We start from the raw sequence: 14,847 nt of genomic DNA, 5'->3' as shown, positions 1-14,847 counted from the left end.
AATCTTTAAAACCACATTTTACTTTATTTGGTGTTTATATTCTGCCTTGTATTAATTACTTTTACTGTCTTCCTATATTGGTCCTCATAATTAATTACAAGTTTCATTAAGGTTGTGGCTCCATTACTCAGTCCTACCCCTTATAGAACCTATCGTATGTAGCACATGCTCAGTAAGGTGCGTGTGTGTGTGTGTATAGTTTAATTTTTTAAAAGTCTTATTACAGAAGCATACAGAAGCATCGTAGAAAATAGTGAATCAAAAAAAATTACATTCCCATTACCCAGGAATCCCACTGTAAACAGTTCAGTGCATATCTTTCCACACATATATTTATGTATGTGTACTTTTTTACCAGAATGAAATCTTATCATACAGACTGTTTTGTAGGTTGTTTTGATTTAGTCAGTTAGACTTCCTTACCACTTCAAGAAATTTTCATCTAAACTAATATTTAAGACCATATTCAAATTTTTCCCCAGTTGACTCAAAAATGTCCCTTTACAGCTGACTTGGCCAAAACAGCATTCACTCCATATTCTTCTGGTTATTAAAATTATGAAAGGGTAATATACTTTTACTATAGAAAATTTGGAAAATGTGGAAAGTGTAAAGAAAACTGGTATGCCTCTTAGTGGCAAGTATCCATCTGTTTTAACACTTGGGACAGAGTAGCACTCAATAAATATATATATTTAAAGGAATAATAGAAAAATATGTCATTAGTCATCACACTACAAAAAGATAACTGTAAACATTTTGGTTTACATTTAGTTTTGTTTTTTTCCCTATGGATATACGAGTGTCATACACACATACATGTATGAATGAATCATATTGTATCTCGGTGAACAAGTTTGTAGGTAATTTGGTTATTTCCATAGGACTGAGTCTTAGAAGTGGAGTTACTAAATCAAAGGGAAAGCCAATTGCTTTCTAAGAGGTAATAAAAATCACTCCTACTAGCAATAGTCGAGAGCACCCATCTTCCTGTAATCTGCTCAGATGGTCAATACATATGCAGTTTTAAAATTGTTTACCTGAATTTTTATTTCGAATTTGGGCTTTTCAGCAGTGTGGAATGTTTGCATAATTTAAAATTTTTGAAGGGTTTAAACGTGAGACATATCCTTGTTGATAGAGGTTAAAATTGTTTAATGTCATGCTCTTTTAAAAATAGCTCTGATTCTGTTAGCGAGCTATTTAAGTACAAGAAGTAGGATATTATTTTCTAGAACTATGTTGTGCAGTACGGAAGCCTGTGGCCACATGTGCCACTTGAAATAAAGCTAGTCCAAAGTAAGATGTGCCTTAAGTATAAAATACCAGATTTCAAAAACTAATGTAAAATATAGATTTTACATTGATTACATGTTAAAATAATATTTTGGATACTTTGGGTTAAGTAAAATATATTAAATTAATTTCACCTTTTTTTTAATTGGCTACTGGGAAATTTTAAATTGTATATGTGGCTTTATTGTATTTTGATTGGACAGTGCTACTCTAGAGTATGACATTTTTACCTATGGAAAAGGAAAGCAAGATAACTTCATTGTTCTAGAAAGTAGTTAATAGTGTTCTTAAAATTACTTCCTACATTTAAGCCTGTCAGTGTGTTTTTTCCAGTATACTCAGTTTGCACATTTTTCAAATTATGTTTTTTATTACAGACTATAACTTATTGCAGTTCTTACGCTCTGAGAGAAATATATGTAGTAGGAATTGGGGGAGGGTGTTAGGAAACTTACTTGAGGAATTGATACCTCTTCTAAGAATCGAAGCATGTGTGGGCATGTTTTATGCAATAGGATTGTAGGTGCAAAGGCCTTGTGGCACAAAAGAATGTTATTGTCTGACTTTCAAAAACTGAAAGAAGGCCTAGTTTAGAGCATTGAAAACAATAGGGGAAGGGAGAAGGAATCTGTGATGGAGAGATGGGAATGGTGTAGACTTTATTAAAGATTTTTAAAAAATCTTTATCACAAGCAGGGGATTGATGTGAACAGACTGACTTTATTTTAAGTTTATTTGTTGTGATTGTTTATGAGATATTTCTATATATATATATATTTTAATTAATTTATTTATTTTTGGCTGCATTGGGTCTTCATTGCTGCACTCGGGCTTTCTCTAGTTGCAGTGAGCCCCGGGGGCTACTCTTCATTGCAGTGTACGGGCCCTTCATTGCGGTGGCTTCTCTTGTTGCGGAGCACGGGCTCTAGGGGCGCGGGCTTCAGTAGTTGTGGCGCGTGGGCTGGTAGAGTTGTGGCGCGTGGGCTCTAGAGCACAGGCTCAGTAGTTGTGGCACACGGGCTTAGTTGCTCCACGGCGTGTGGGATCTTCCCGGACCAGGGCTCAAACCCGTGTCCCCTGCAATGGCAGGCAGATTCCGAACCACTGAGCCACCAGGGAAGCCCAGATTGACTTTTTAAAAGATTACTTGGGTTGGACATGATTGAATACTAATCAGGGAGACTAGTTTAGATAATGGAAGCTTACACCAGAATGGAGTCAGGGGAGTTGGAAAGAGGTACAGGTATTCCAAAGTTGAGAGATTCATGAGATAAAAATAATTTTAGAGATAGTGGAGGGTGAGGAGCTTTGTCAAGAATGGCTCTGAAGTTTCTGGCTTAGTGACTGCGTGGGTGGTGGTGCCATCTGCCCAGGGTTATAGAGCCCTGGATGAGGACCAAGTTTGAGGAAGAAAAGGTTGGGTTCTGTTCTTCTTAAGTCCAGTTCCAGGTCTTTGAGGACCTCAAGTGGAGAGGACTGTAGAGAACTGGCTTGGCTGGACTGGGTTTCAGGTTTGAGGGCTGGGCTGCAGGGAAAAATCTGGGAGTCCTAGAATGTACTAATTAAACCTTAGGTGGATGAGATTGTTTGAGGGAGAGTTGAGTAAGAACAGAGCCTAGATGAAACCTGGAAGAACTGATGCCACTAATTTGAGTATGTTCAGTACTTACAAGAAAATATCAGTTTGTTTTGAAGCCTACTTGTAAAAGTGAAAGTAAGGAGTAAGTTGGATCAAATAAGTTAAATACTTCTGTTTGACTTATATGTATTTGAGTAGATAATCTAACACAATTCTTATTTGGTTATTTGGAAACATACCTTTTTCCTGCAGTAGAAAACAAACTGGGCTTCCCTAACATCAAACAGGCTGGGAATATTTATGAATAACTATTGGTATTTTTGCTACATTAGTAGATCTAAGGAAAAATTATGTAATTGTCTCCATAAATACCGAAAAGTCACTTTAAAAACCCATCTTCTGATTTTTTTAAACAAAGCAACTTAAAATAAGAATTATTAGAAAATTCTGTAATATGATAAAACATATATATACCTCAAACCAAAAATCAGTACCTTAATTCGGTATCCTAATTAAGGGGAAATACTAGATGCCTGCTATCACCACTACTACTGAATCTGGTATTGGAGGCATTAGCCAGCACAATCAATAAGGAAAAAGACACATAAGAATTGGAAAGGAAAAGGTCAAACTACCCCAATTTGCTTATGATGTGATGGTATACTGTACAAGTAACAAGAGCTTTCAATTTTATAAACAGTACTCAGCAGTTAGAAAATAAGATAGATGAGCAGAAGAAAAAAAAAAAAGGTAAAGTCCTTAGCAATAAACTTAATAATAAATGTAAAAACCCTACATTGCTGTTTCAGTTTTATTAACAATTCTGTGTTTAGGTAATAGAAATCATTCTAAGTCATATCTTCTTATTCTTTAAATGCTGACTTTAAATGATACTTTTCAAAGTAAGACTTCTCGGAGTAGGATCTTTAATATTTGTATACATCTTAATGAGACCACAGTTTTTTAAATGGATGAAGTGAATAACATTCCTGCCTCACCCACCCTCCCAAGTGGACATTTTTGTTGTTGTTTTCTTCTTGGTCATTGCTTATGTTTTGTAGTATTTTCTGTTTTGCTGTGGTTTATCATCTCGCATAATAATTGTTTACTGTGTGCATGCAGAGATGTTGACCTGGAGTATTTGCAGATAAAACACGCCTGCTATAGCAACACTCAAAATCTGAAGCATTGATTAATTTTCTCTCTTAAAGCTTTCATTTTTAGTAGCTATTTATAAAAAGTAATGAACCTATCATTAAGAAATAATTTAACTCTCTCTTTTTTTTTTTTTTTTTTTGGCCACGCGACACAGCTTGTGGGAATCTCAGTTCCCCCACCAGGGATCTAACCCGGGTTATGGCAGCAAAAGCCTGGAATCCTAACTACTAGGCCACCAGGGAACTCCCTAACTCTTTTTACATTGAATATTTTTAATAGCATCTTTGTTCCTTAAAAAAAAAAATTATACAAGAGATTCAGGTATCAAATTCAAAGTTTCTCTTAGCTAAAGGCAAACAGAATGTTTCACTATTCATTACTTTTTACTTGTAGTTAAATCACGATTTCTTCTTACTCCTTTGCATATTTCAGACTCCTTCCTCTATATCATAATGAGCCAGCAGATGATAGCATTCTGTCTCATTAAGTTTCAGAAGTTTACTTGAAGCACAGTACAAGTGTTATACCTGAACAAAATGTACAGATTTTAATCAGATAACCAGTGACCTTGGTTTCTGGAGGTGGAGAAAAGTTTCTGTTGTTGCTGCTGTTCACATATTCATTTCTTAGTGTTCAGCTGCAAGTGAAACTGTGATTAATTTTTTAAATGTGGGTTTTTTTTCCCCAAGAATTCTATAACATTTAAATTATATAAATAATTATAAATGTTTCAAGGATTAGTGCAGTAATTTAAATCTGATCCTTTAAGAAACTTTTCCAATATTCATTTTTAAGAAAAGTACTAATTTATCGTGAACTCTTTGTTTTTGAAATCTTAAGAGAGTTAAATGTCATAGTGATATTCTCATGTATGTGTACTGACAGAACTTTAAGAAATATTTGTACAATCAAATCACTGTAAGTAAGGGCAAACTTTTCGTAAGAAAAAGTACTATTTCATTGATTTACCTATATTAATGAGTTCAGCAGTGAAGTTTGGAGATGTTTATGTTATCCCCAGAGTTATGAAGTCCAGTAATATTTATATTCTCTGAAAGCTTAACACAGTGGTTCTTAACCTTCGCTAACCATCAGAATTATCTTTGAAACTTTTTTTTTAAATACAGATATTCAGGCCCGTCTATTCTATTAAAAAAATACTTAATACAAAGCTAAGATTGGGACACATTGGTTTATAGCCTACTAGAGGAGAAAAACATGGAAATAAATTTGATTCACTTTGTTAAATGTAATAAAAGAGATAGATATAAAGAAGAATTAATTCAGACACGCAACCTGACATAATGAAAAGAACACTGATTTTTTTAATGTTAGAGTCCTGCTGCATAACTCTTTGTGAGACCTTGAACAGATCTTTTGACCTCTCTGAGCCTATTCCTTTATCTAAAAATGGATGTTTGAGATTAAATTGGATAGTGTACGAATAAGTACCTTGCACAGTTCCTATCACATAATAACTTGATAAATATTGGTGATATCACTTCACAGAAAAACTCTATGCCTGAATAGGGTTTTGAAGGCTTAGTAAGTGCATTTTCTGGACAGATAAGAAGAGTAAATTAGAAGAAGTGGCGTATGTGACAACCTAGAGGTAATGTAGTGCCAGTGGAGAACCCAAGGGGTAGTGTTGTCTGGCTGGAGGAAACAGGGAGTGTCTTAGCTATATGGCTAAGATAAGGAGTTTCAAGTGGACTACAGGAATCCTGGCCAAAAATAATGAGGCCCTGAAATACGATATTGGTCTTGGGATATTAAATACAGTAAGAGTTGTTAAGGACTTAATTTGTGGTTCGTTTACTTTGAGGGAGGGAGAGGGCAAAGAGGGAGCAGTCAGAGGTAACACTCAGACATCCGGACTTAGAACTCAGAATATTATAAGAACAAGTGGTTTCTGTTTGTTCTTTGAGTAGAGGTTGACTTCAGTTTAGGAATTGGAGGATATGAGTTGTATTTGGGACATCCAGGTAGAGAGATTCAAAAAGGCAGTTGGGTAGGCAGAGGTTGGGCAGCCACAGATAGACAGAGGTTTGGCCATAGTGAACATATAATATCAAACAAAATGGGGAAGAGATAATATTCAAACAAAATGGGGAAGAGATCTCTCAGGGGTAAGAATATGAGGAAGCCAAGGCCTGGGGAACATGGACATTTATGAGGCAAGCAGAAGAAGCACATCCACTGAAGGAGGAGAAAGAAAGGATATGATAGGTAGGAGGAGAATCAAGAGAGAATGCCTCTTCAGAAAGGCTTTTTCACTTAAAAATGTGTTTTAGACACCTTTCCCTATTAGCAATATAGCTTTATCTTTTTAAAAAATGGTTACAGTTTCTATTTACCCTAATTCCTTATTGATAGATATTTAAGTTGTTTTCAGTTGCTTCTTTATAAACAAACAATGCAGGAATTAACATTTTGTGGAAATATCTTTGCATACTTATACGAATGCATCTGTCGAATACATTCTTGCAGGTGACATTGCTTAGTCAAAAGATATGCATTATAAAATTTCTGATATATTACTAAATTGCCTGGAATATGTGAACCAATATATACTCCCACCAGTAGTGTCTTTAATTTTATCTTTAAAGTGGCTTGCTTCCTAGATTGAGGGTCGTATGAATTTGAAAAATAAATAATATTTTTTATTCATTACTTTTATGTAAAATTCTGTAATGAGAAAGGGAATACTTTGATTTTATCAAATTACTTGGTTCATTCAAATAACATAATTTAAGAATGCATTTTGTCCTTCAATGCACCAGATCAAGGAGTTCTTTGTTTTAAAAGAAGCTCTGTTTCCTCTTCTTACATGCTGGAAGCAATAATTGGATTTAGAGGAAGTGGATCAGAAGGAAGGAGAATGATAATATTATTGTGAGGTGAATTAAACTTGAACAGAATTAATGGATGCAAACAGTTCTTGTCATTGTTGTAGACATAATGACATAACCAACACAAATTCTGTGCTAACATTTTAGACAGAAATATTTTGATTTTTTTTTTCTTCTTATATAGACTTTAAGCGATGGCCCCAAGACTGGAAAATGAGTTATTCTTATAAAGCTGATCATAGGAGAGTCGGTGCCTTAGAAAATACCCAGAAATACTGCAGAAGTTTTAAGTTGCCCTCAATTGTACTGCTTACATAATTTAAAGGTAAAGACTGTGGACAAATTTTACAGCTTGTTTTTATTCTGTTTAATTACCTTACATTGTTCACAGTACCAGTATGGAACTACCCACTGCCTTTTCCTAACTTCAGTGATACGAACAATATTAGGGGGAAATTGTGGTTAATTTTGGTCATTTTCTCTAAACTCTTTAGTATCCTTTTTGTCAGACTTTGTTTTTTTTTTTACACTTTGGGTTATGACCTGTTTCTGGTTTGTAAAATCCACTATAGGGGATCATGACCAGCTTTTAAGAAAGAATGCAATAGAACTAAAAATATCAAGAGTACACAGAGAGTAAGAGTAAATACTGAAACTTTTTTTTTTAATGTATATATTTCTACTGTGAGTTACAGAGGGGAAATTTTTGAAAAATTCTGCTTTATACAATAGGCTAATTCTCAAGTCATTTGTAACCAAAGGTATAATAGTACATTGTAAATAATAAATGTTGTCTGTTTTTTGTTTTTTTTCCTTTTTACCCTTTAGTCTTTCTACCTCTTAGGAGAAAGTAAAACTTTAAACCAAGCAATAACACCACTAAAAGGTCAACTAGCTAGAAATTTGTTTGTAATGGGAATTCCTTCCATAGTTTCCATGAAGTTATCAGTACAGGTAGATCCACTTGTGGTAGTACCTGTATATGACACACACACACACACACACACACACACACACACACACACGAGACACACACACACTCACACACTCATGAGCACTGTTTTGGAATGTGTTTACATTTGATTTTTCGGATATACAAACCTTTTGTTTTATGATAATTTACCCCAAGAATGCCATTTATGTTATTGTCTGTGGATAACTTATGACTATTTCTAAGCCTGGTTCATTGTCTGGTTTCCTTTTGTTACCTCATGTGTCTCTAGGTCATCTTCTTCTCAATTGATGGGTGGTCAGGGAACAAATTAAAGTAAAACTAATAGTACTTGGGAAAGACATCATTTGTGAGGTAAATCTTCTGTTACATAGGTCATAGTTTAAGGCCAAATTTGTGAGTTTTAGATTATCTAGGACATTGCTTTCTTTCTCATTAGCTCAGATAATTGAATTCTAACTGCATTTGGTTGCAGTTTTATAACTTTAGCTAGATGCTTTTTCCTCCAAAAGGTGAGTTGCTCTCATGGTAGGCGTTATGATACAGAGAGTAACACTGTCAGGAGAAGGGCAGAGCTGCCAAGAGCTTCACAAGGTGTACAAATTTTAGTTACAGACTAAAATGATGTCTTTAGTTTTGAAAGCCCACAAAGTATGGTTTTGGGTTTGGTTAGTTTGTTTTTCCCAGAATACCCTGGGCTCTTGAGGTTTAACTTACCAGTCTTGACCAGAATGCTAATTTAAAACTTTACAGCAAGAAATTTCTTTCAAAGTATGTCAGCTGTTCATGTCAGCTGATTGCAAAATCTGTGGGAAGATTTACATGAAGTACTAAAGAAAGTTGCTGGGAGCAGAGAACAAGAGCAAGGGAAATTAGTTGACTGCCCAGAGTAGTATCACGCTCTGGTGACACCGGGTGACACTGGCTGACACCTCCACTTATGCGGAGAAACGGCCTCAGATTGAAGCAGATATTTATGTTATTTAGTCTGTTTAAACACACGAACAAATTTTTGTCCTTTGGCTGTTTTTTTCCCATAGCTGCATGGGAGTACTGTTCCTCTCCACACATTCTTTCCTCAGACAGGTTGCAGCAAAATGATTGGATTTGTTTTCTTTCATATGTGTCATATTTCAGACCAGCCTCTCTCAGATCACACTTACTTACCTTGATTGAACTTAGGTATTAGTTAGGTATTTCCTAACTTCTTTGGGTGAGCACGAGGAGACCAGAGCTAGGGTTATAAGAAATCCAGCGAGGGCATGGAGGAGGTGGCAGCTCAAGAGGGTCAGTGGACCAAATGCTCCAGCAAGAACAAAAGTAGTGTATTCAGTTCCTACTGTGAGCCAGGCCCTGAGGATGCATTGGTCAACAAAAGAGGCCTGTGCCTGCACAACCTTTCTAGTCTTTTGAGCTCAAGTAAAGTACCTCTTGGAACAGCAGTTTCAGTGGAGTGGTAGGGTGAAGCCAGATTGTGCTGGGCTGAGGAGTGAGTATAGGAGGTTAGGAAGTAGGGATAGCGAATAGACAGGGCCCTTTCAAGAAGCTTGGTGGTGAGGAGGAGGAGGTGAGCTAAAAGGGCACAGAAGGGAGGGGTTTGTTTTGTTTTGCTCTGATTTGTTTGAGGATGGAAGATTCTTGAACATTGACAGGCTGATGAGAAAGTATCAGTAGTAAAAGAGAAATTCAAAAGAGGCCCATGAGCAAGCAGTTGAGAAAGAAAACAGAAGGTCCAGGGATTATCTGTAGATAATACTGTGGATGTAAGCAAGATTTTAGTGAAGGGGCATGAAATTGAAGTAGTTTCTGCTTTTAGATTCTATTTTCAATGTAAAGTTTCAGGGATATTAGGGTGGAAATTTAGCGTGGCTAATTTATTCTGCAGCTATGTAAGAGCAGAGGGTACTAGGGGGAAAAAATGGTTTTCTGAGGGCTAATGCATCTGCCTTCATTGCTGCTTCTGTTTCATTGCCTTTTTATCAACAGTTATCCAATGTCATTTATTCAGTTTCAAGTTGAAGTACCTTCTGGGAAAAATAGCTAGTAAACTCTCAAATATGGTCAGTTGATATTACAAGTTAAAGGTAAAACAGTTTCTAATGTTTTTATTTATCTTCAATTTTTACTGTGAAACTGTACAAATAAGTAAAATACCTTATGGATTTGCATAGAAGGTTAAAATATACAATGAAAGAAAAGCTCTTTCTTAGGAATTTTTGAAAAACAGCTTCTGTAAAGTAATAACTTTTATTGCTGGTTAGCAACATTCATTGAAGAGTGAATATGTGTTGCTGCTCACATTGTCATTTACCTTATATATAGTATATTTGTACTTTTGTGAGTCATCCGTATATTGAAACGAGGGAAGACAGATAATTTGGTTGTCACTTTTGGCAGTCTGGCCTTTTGAGGGTGGTCATCTTAGGTATAAAGATATTTTGCTGTTTATTTCTATTGTTTACCACGTTTTTACCACTTATGTACATTAAAATTGAAACAAATTCACTTCTTGGCATTTTTGTTGGTTATACTTTTTTTTTTTTAGGTGGGGGCTGCATTGGGTCTTCGTTGCCGAGAGCAGGGGCTATTCTTCGTTGTGGTGCGCGGGCTTCTCATTGCAGTGGCTTCTCTTGTTGCGGAGCACGGGCTCTAGACGCGGGCTTCAGCATTTGTGGCTCGTGGGCTCTAGAGTGCACGTTCAGTAGTTGTGGCACACGGGCTTCGTTGCTCTGCAGCATGTGGGATCTTCCCGGACCCGGGTTTGAACCCGTGTCCCCTGCATTGCAGGAGGATTCTTAACCACTGCACCACCAGGGAAGCCTGGTTATACTTTCTTCATCTTAGCTCGTAAGCATCTTTTTTTCTCCTTCCAAATTGTTGTGGAAGTTTCAGAAAACTTTTAGGGAAGATTCTTGTAATTCTAATATTTGATGTCAATTATTTCTGCGATAGGACATTCTTCAAATATTTTTATTAGCTTGTTACTGACTCACCACTTACTAGTTATACTACTGTGAGGGATTATTTAACCTCTTTAAGCTTTTATTTCTTCATCTGTAAAATGAAGATAATCATTCCTACCTCATACTATAGTGTGAGGAATAAATGAGGTAATTCGTAAGTGCTTTTCACATAGTATTGACACATAGGTAGTGCCCAATAAATATTAATATTGTTATTGATGGAAGCAGAGAATGAAAGTAATATTTTAAGTAATATTGCATATTATTGATACAGTTGATATCAGTGGTATCTTGGGTTTTTGTTTTTAAAATGGCAAGTCCTAAGGAATTCTGAAATCTGAAAAATGCTCAGCTTTGAGATTGTGGGAGTGTGATTAAGTAGCCTTAAAGTTTGCAGCCTATGTTGATGGGAGGATGATAGTCCTAAAAACAAACAAACAACGCCATCTTTCTCAATTCTTTACTAAAAAGCTTTTATTTTTAGGGGCTCTCTTTTTTTTGTTAGCCGTGAGTGAGCTAATATGCTGAGGACAGACCACTCAAAAAGAGAAAAAATATTATCCTTTTCATAGATTCTAAATATTAGAGGCATGAAAACTTTTGTGACATCATATTCCAGTCATCTTTAGATGTATTGAAAACCAAAAAGTTAACTAAATTTAAATCTTCATATGGCTCAGAAGAAGGGCTTTCTCTTTTGTTTCTTTATGACAAGACGACTCTTAAGCAGGAATATGGGCAGGGCGGATTCCTTTACAGTGCATTTTGATAGTGATAGTATCTTAAAACTCCCATGAGGATATTACAGTAAAGATTTGAATAATTAGAACTACTGCAGTAGCAGGCAACATTTGTAATGCAAATTGATGTTGTTAATTGCTTATGTAATATTTTCATTCATTTTTCTAAAGAAAATACAGATTTTTTTCCATTCACCCAAATGATTTAACAAATGATTAATTATAAACCTCAAACACATTGTGGTAAAAAGGTAGTGCTTTTGTGTGTATGTGTGTCTGTGTGTGTGTTTCATTAAATGAGGCTTGTTAGTGTGGTTTGTACTACTTAAGTCAGTAGCATAACATCAGATACAATTGTTTGTCTTTCTTCTCCCTTTTCTTACCACTAACCTTTCTGCTTGTGTTCTTCACCACCACCACCCACTTCTGTCCCAGTCCCTATAAAAATAAGTTTGGAGCGAAGGGTCCTTGGTAAAGCTGGATTGTATCATCTAGAGCTACTGTCTGGCCTTGAAAGTTGATGTACACATTGATAAAGCTGGGCTGATATCCTGTAAAAGATGGGAATTTCTCTCTGGTGGGTTTTTAGCTTCTCTGGAAGGAACTCTCAATGTTTGATTCTGGGAGATTCCTAGAGGGCCTCTTAGAGACCCCACCACTATCACCAAATGTGAGCCCAAGGATCTTTGGGGTAGTTAACACTTTGTGTGTATGATGGAGGGTAGAGGGTTGGTCAAGGATTAACTCTCTCTTAGAGAAGTATGTGGAATCCTAATCCAACCAGGCACCTTCTTAGAAGCTTTCCTTCTTGTGGTCGTTCCTCTAACTTGAAAGTATCTACAGCCGTATAATTCAGGGTACTACTGGTGAGAACTTCTGGGTTGCCTTGGCCTGTTTCACTTCAAGACCTCCATCTTTTAACAGACTACTATTGGTCCCTTGAGTTGGTTCAGAGGATACAGTCTCAGTCCTTTAACCTTGGGCATTGTTTCCTATTTTCTAGGGATTGGTTATAGAAATGAGAAGTAAAGTCAACTTCATGTATCTTTAATGCAGTTAGTAATAGTTTTCTTTAATGATTTATTCTTTCAGTGACCTATGAAAGTATATGCAGAGTCATGTGAATGTTTGTGCCAACTAAGCAAACGTTGGCTTAGATTTTGTTAAGGGTAGACTATGATTTGAGCCACCGACTTGGTGCAAGTTCAAATGTGGTGATAGTTTATAACTTACTGAGTGCACAGAATGTGCCAGGTACTTAAGGTCTGTTATCTTTAATACTTATAACAGTATTGAAAGGTAGGGACTGCTAGCCCCTTTTTATAGATAGGAAACTGAAGCTCAGAGAGGGCAAACTCACATAGTTAGTAAACGGGGAAACCAGAATCTGAACCTAGGATCTGTCTAACTCCAGATCCAACATCTTTCCCCCATACCATACTACCCCTTGAGGCATACATATATAGCCTTAAATCCCAGAATAAGGCAAGGTTAAACAAGCACAACTTTTTTTTAATAGAATGGTATATTTGTAACTCTGATCATATATTCATTCACTTGTAACATAGCTGCTGTTAATCTAAGTATGTTGATTTTCTGAGAAACACTTTTTGACGTATAGCATACACACAACAAAGCACACAAACCTTAAGTGTACAGTGGGGTGAATTTTTACAAAAGTATGTGCCTGTGTAACTACTACCCAGGTCAAGAGATAATAACATGATCTCTGTTAGCATCCAACAGGCTCTTCTATGCCCCCTTCCAGTCAATACTCTACCGCCTCCCTATAAATAACCACTGTTCTGAATTACCACCATGGATTAGTGTTGCCTGTTTTGAAGTTCATAGAAATGGACTTATACAGTGTGTATTTATCTGGTTTCTTTTATACATTATGTCTGTGATAGTCATCCATGTTGTTGCATATAGTAATAGTTCTTTTCATTGCCATGTTTGTCTATACCATGGTTTATCTTAACCATTCACCTGTTGATGGACATTTGGGTTATTTTCAGTTAAGAATAAAGTTGTCATGAGTCTTGTGCATGTCTTTTAATGCATATATATATATGTGGGGTATAAACCTGGTATAGTTTTAGTAGATACTTCCAAAGAGAATCCCAGTTGCTCCACATCTTTGCCATCAGTGGCTATAGTTTAAATTGTTCTAATTTTAGCCATTCTGGTGGGTGTGTAGTTGTGTTTTGTGGTGTGTTTATTTTGTTTGTTTCTTTATTTTGGCTGCATTGGGTCTTCATTGCTGCATGCAGGCTTTCTCTAGTTGTGGCGAGCAGGGGGTTACTCTTCATTGCGGTGCGCAGGCTTCTGATTGTGGTGGCTTCTCTCGTTGCAGAGCATGGGCTCTAGGCGTGCGGGCTTCAGTAGTTGCAGCCCGCAGGCTCAGTAGTTGCAGCTCATGGGCTCTAGCGTCCAGGCTCAGTAGTTGTGGCACATGGGCTTAGTTGCCCCGCGGCATGTGGGATCTTCCCAGACCAGGGCTCAAACCCATGTCCCCTGCATTGGCAGGTGGATTCTTAACCACTGTGCCACCAGGGAAGTCCCTCTTGTTGTGGTCTTAATGTGCATTTCCCTGACGACTTTTCAAATGCTTATTGGCCATTTGGACATCCACCTTTGTGAAATACTCTTTTGTTTAAATATTCTGGCCATTTTTCTTTTAGGTCGTCTCACATTGATTTGTAGGAATTTTTTGCATATTCTGGATATGAGTTCTTTGACAATTACATGTATTGCAGATATCTTCTTCCAGGCATTGGCTTGCCTTTTCATTCTCTTAATGTTGTTCTTTTGATGGATAGAAGTTTTTAATCTTAAGTCCAATTTATCGGTTTTTTTCTTACATGAGTAGTGCTTTCTGTTACTTGTTTAAAAACATCTTGTTGGGCTTCCCTGGTTGCGCAGTGGTTGAGAGTTCGCCTGCCAATGCAGGGGACGCGGGTTCATGCCCCGGTCCGGGAAGATCCCACATGCTGTGGAGCGGCTAGGCCCGTGAACCATGGCCGCTGAGCCTGCGTGTCCGGAGCCTGTGCTCCGGAATGGGAGAGGCCAAAAAAAAAAAATCTTGTCTTCCCTAAAGTCATGAAAATATTCTCTTAAACTATCTCCTAGGTTGATTGTTTTACCTTTCACATTGAGGCCTGCAATCTGTATGGAGCTGGCTTTTGGGTAAGATATTAGGTAGAGTCAAAGACCTTTCCCCCAGTTGATCTAGCACCATTTGTTGAAAAGGCTGTTCTTCCCCCCCCAACACTGCATTGGCATCTTTGTTATCATGTGGCCGTAT

The sequence above is a fragment of the Hyperoodon ampullatus genome, assembly GCF_949752795.1.
Source record: "Hyperoodon ampullatus genome assembly, chromosome: 15".
Classification (NCBI taxonomy): Eukaryota; Metazoa; Chordata; class Mammalia; order Artiodactyla; family Ziphiidae; genus Hyperoodon; species Hyperoodon ampullatus.
The sequence above is the reverse complement of the archived record's forward strand: the minus strand, read 5'-3'. Positions refer to the sequence as shown.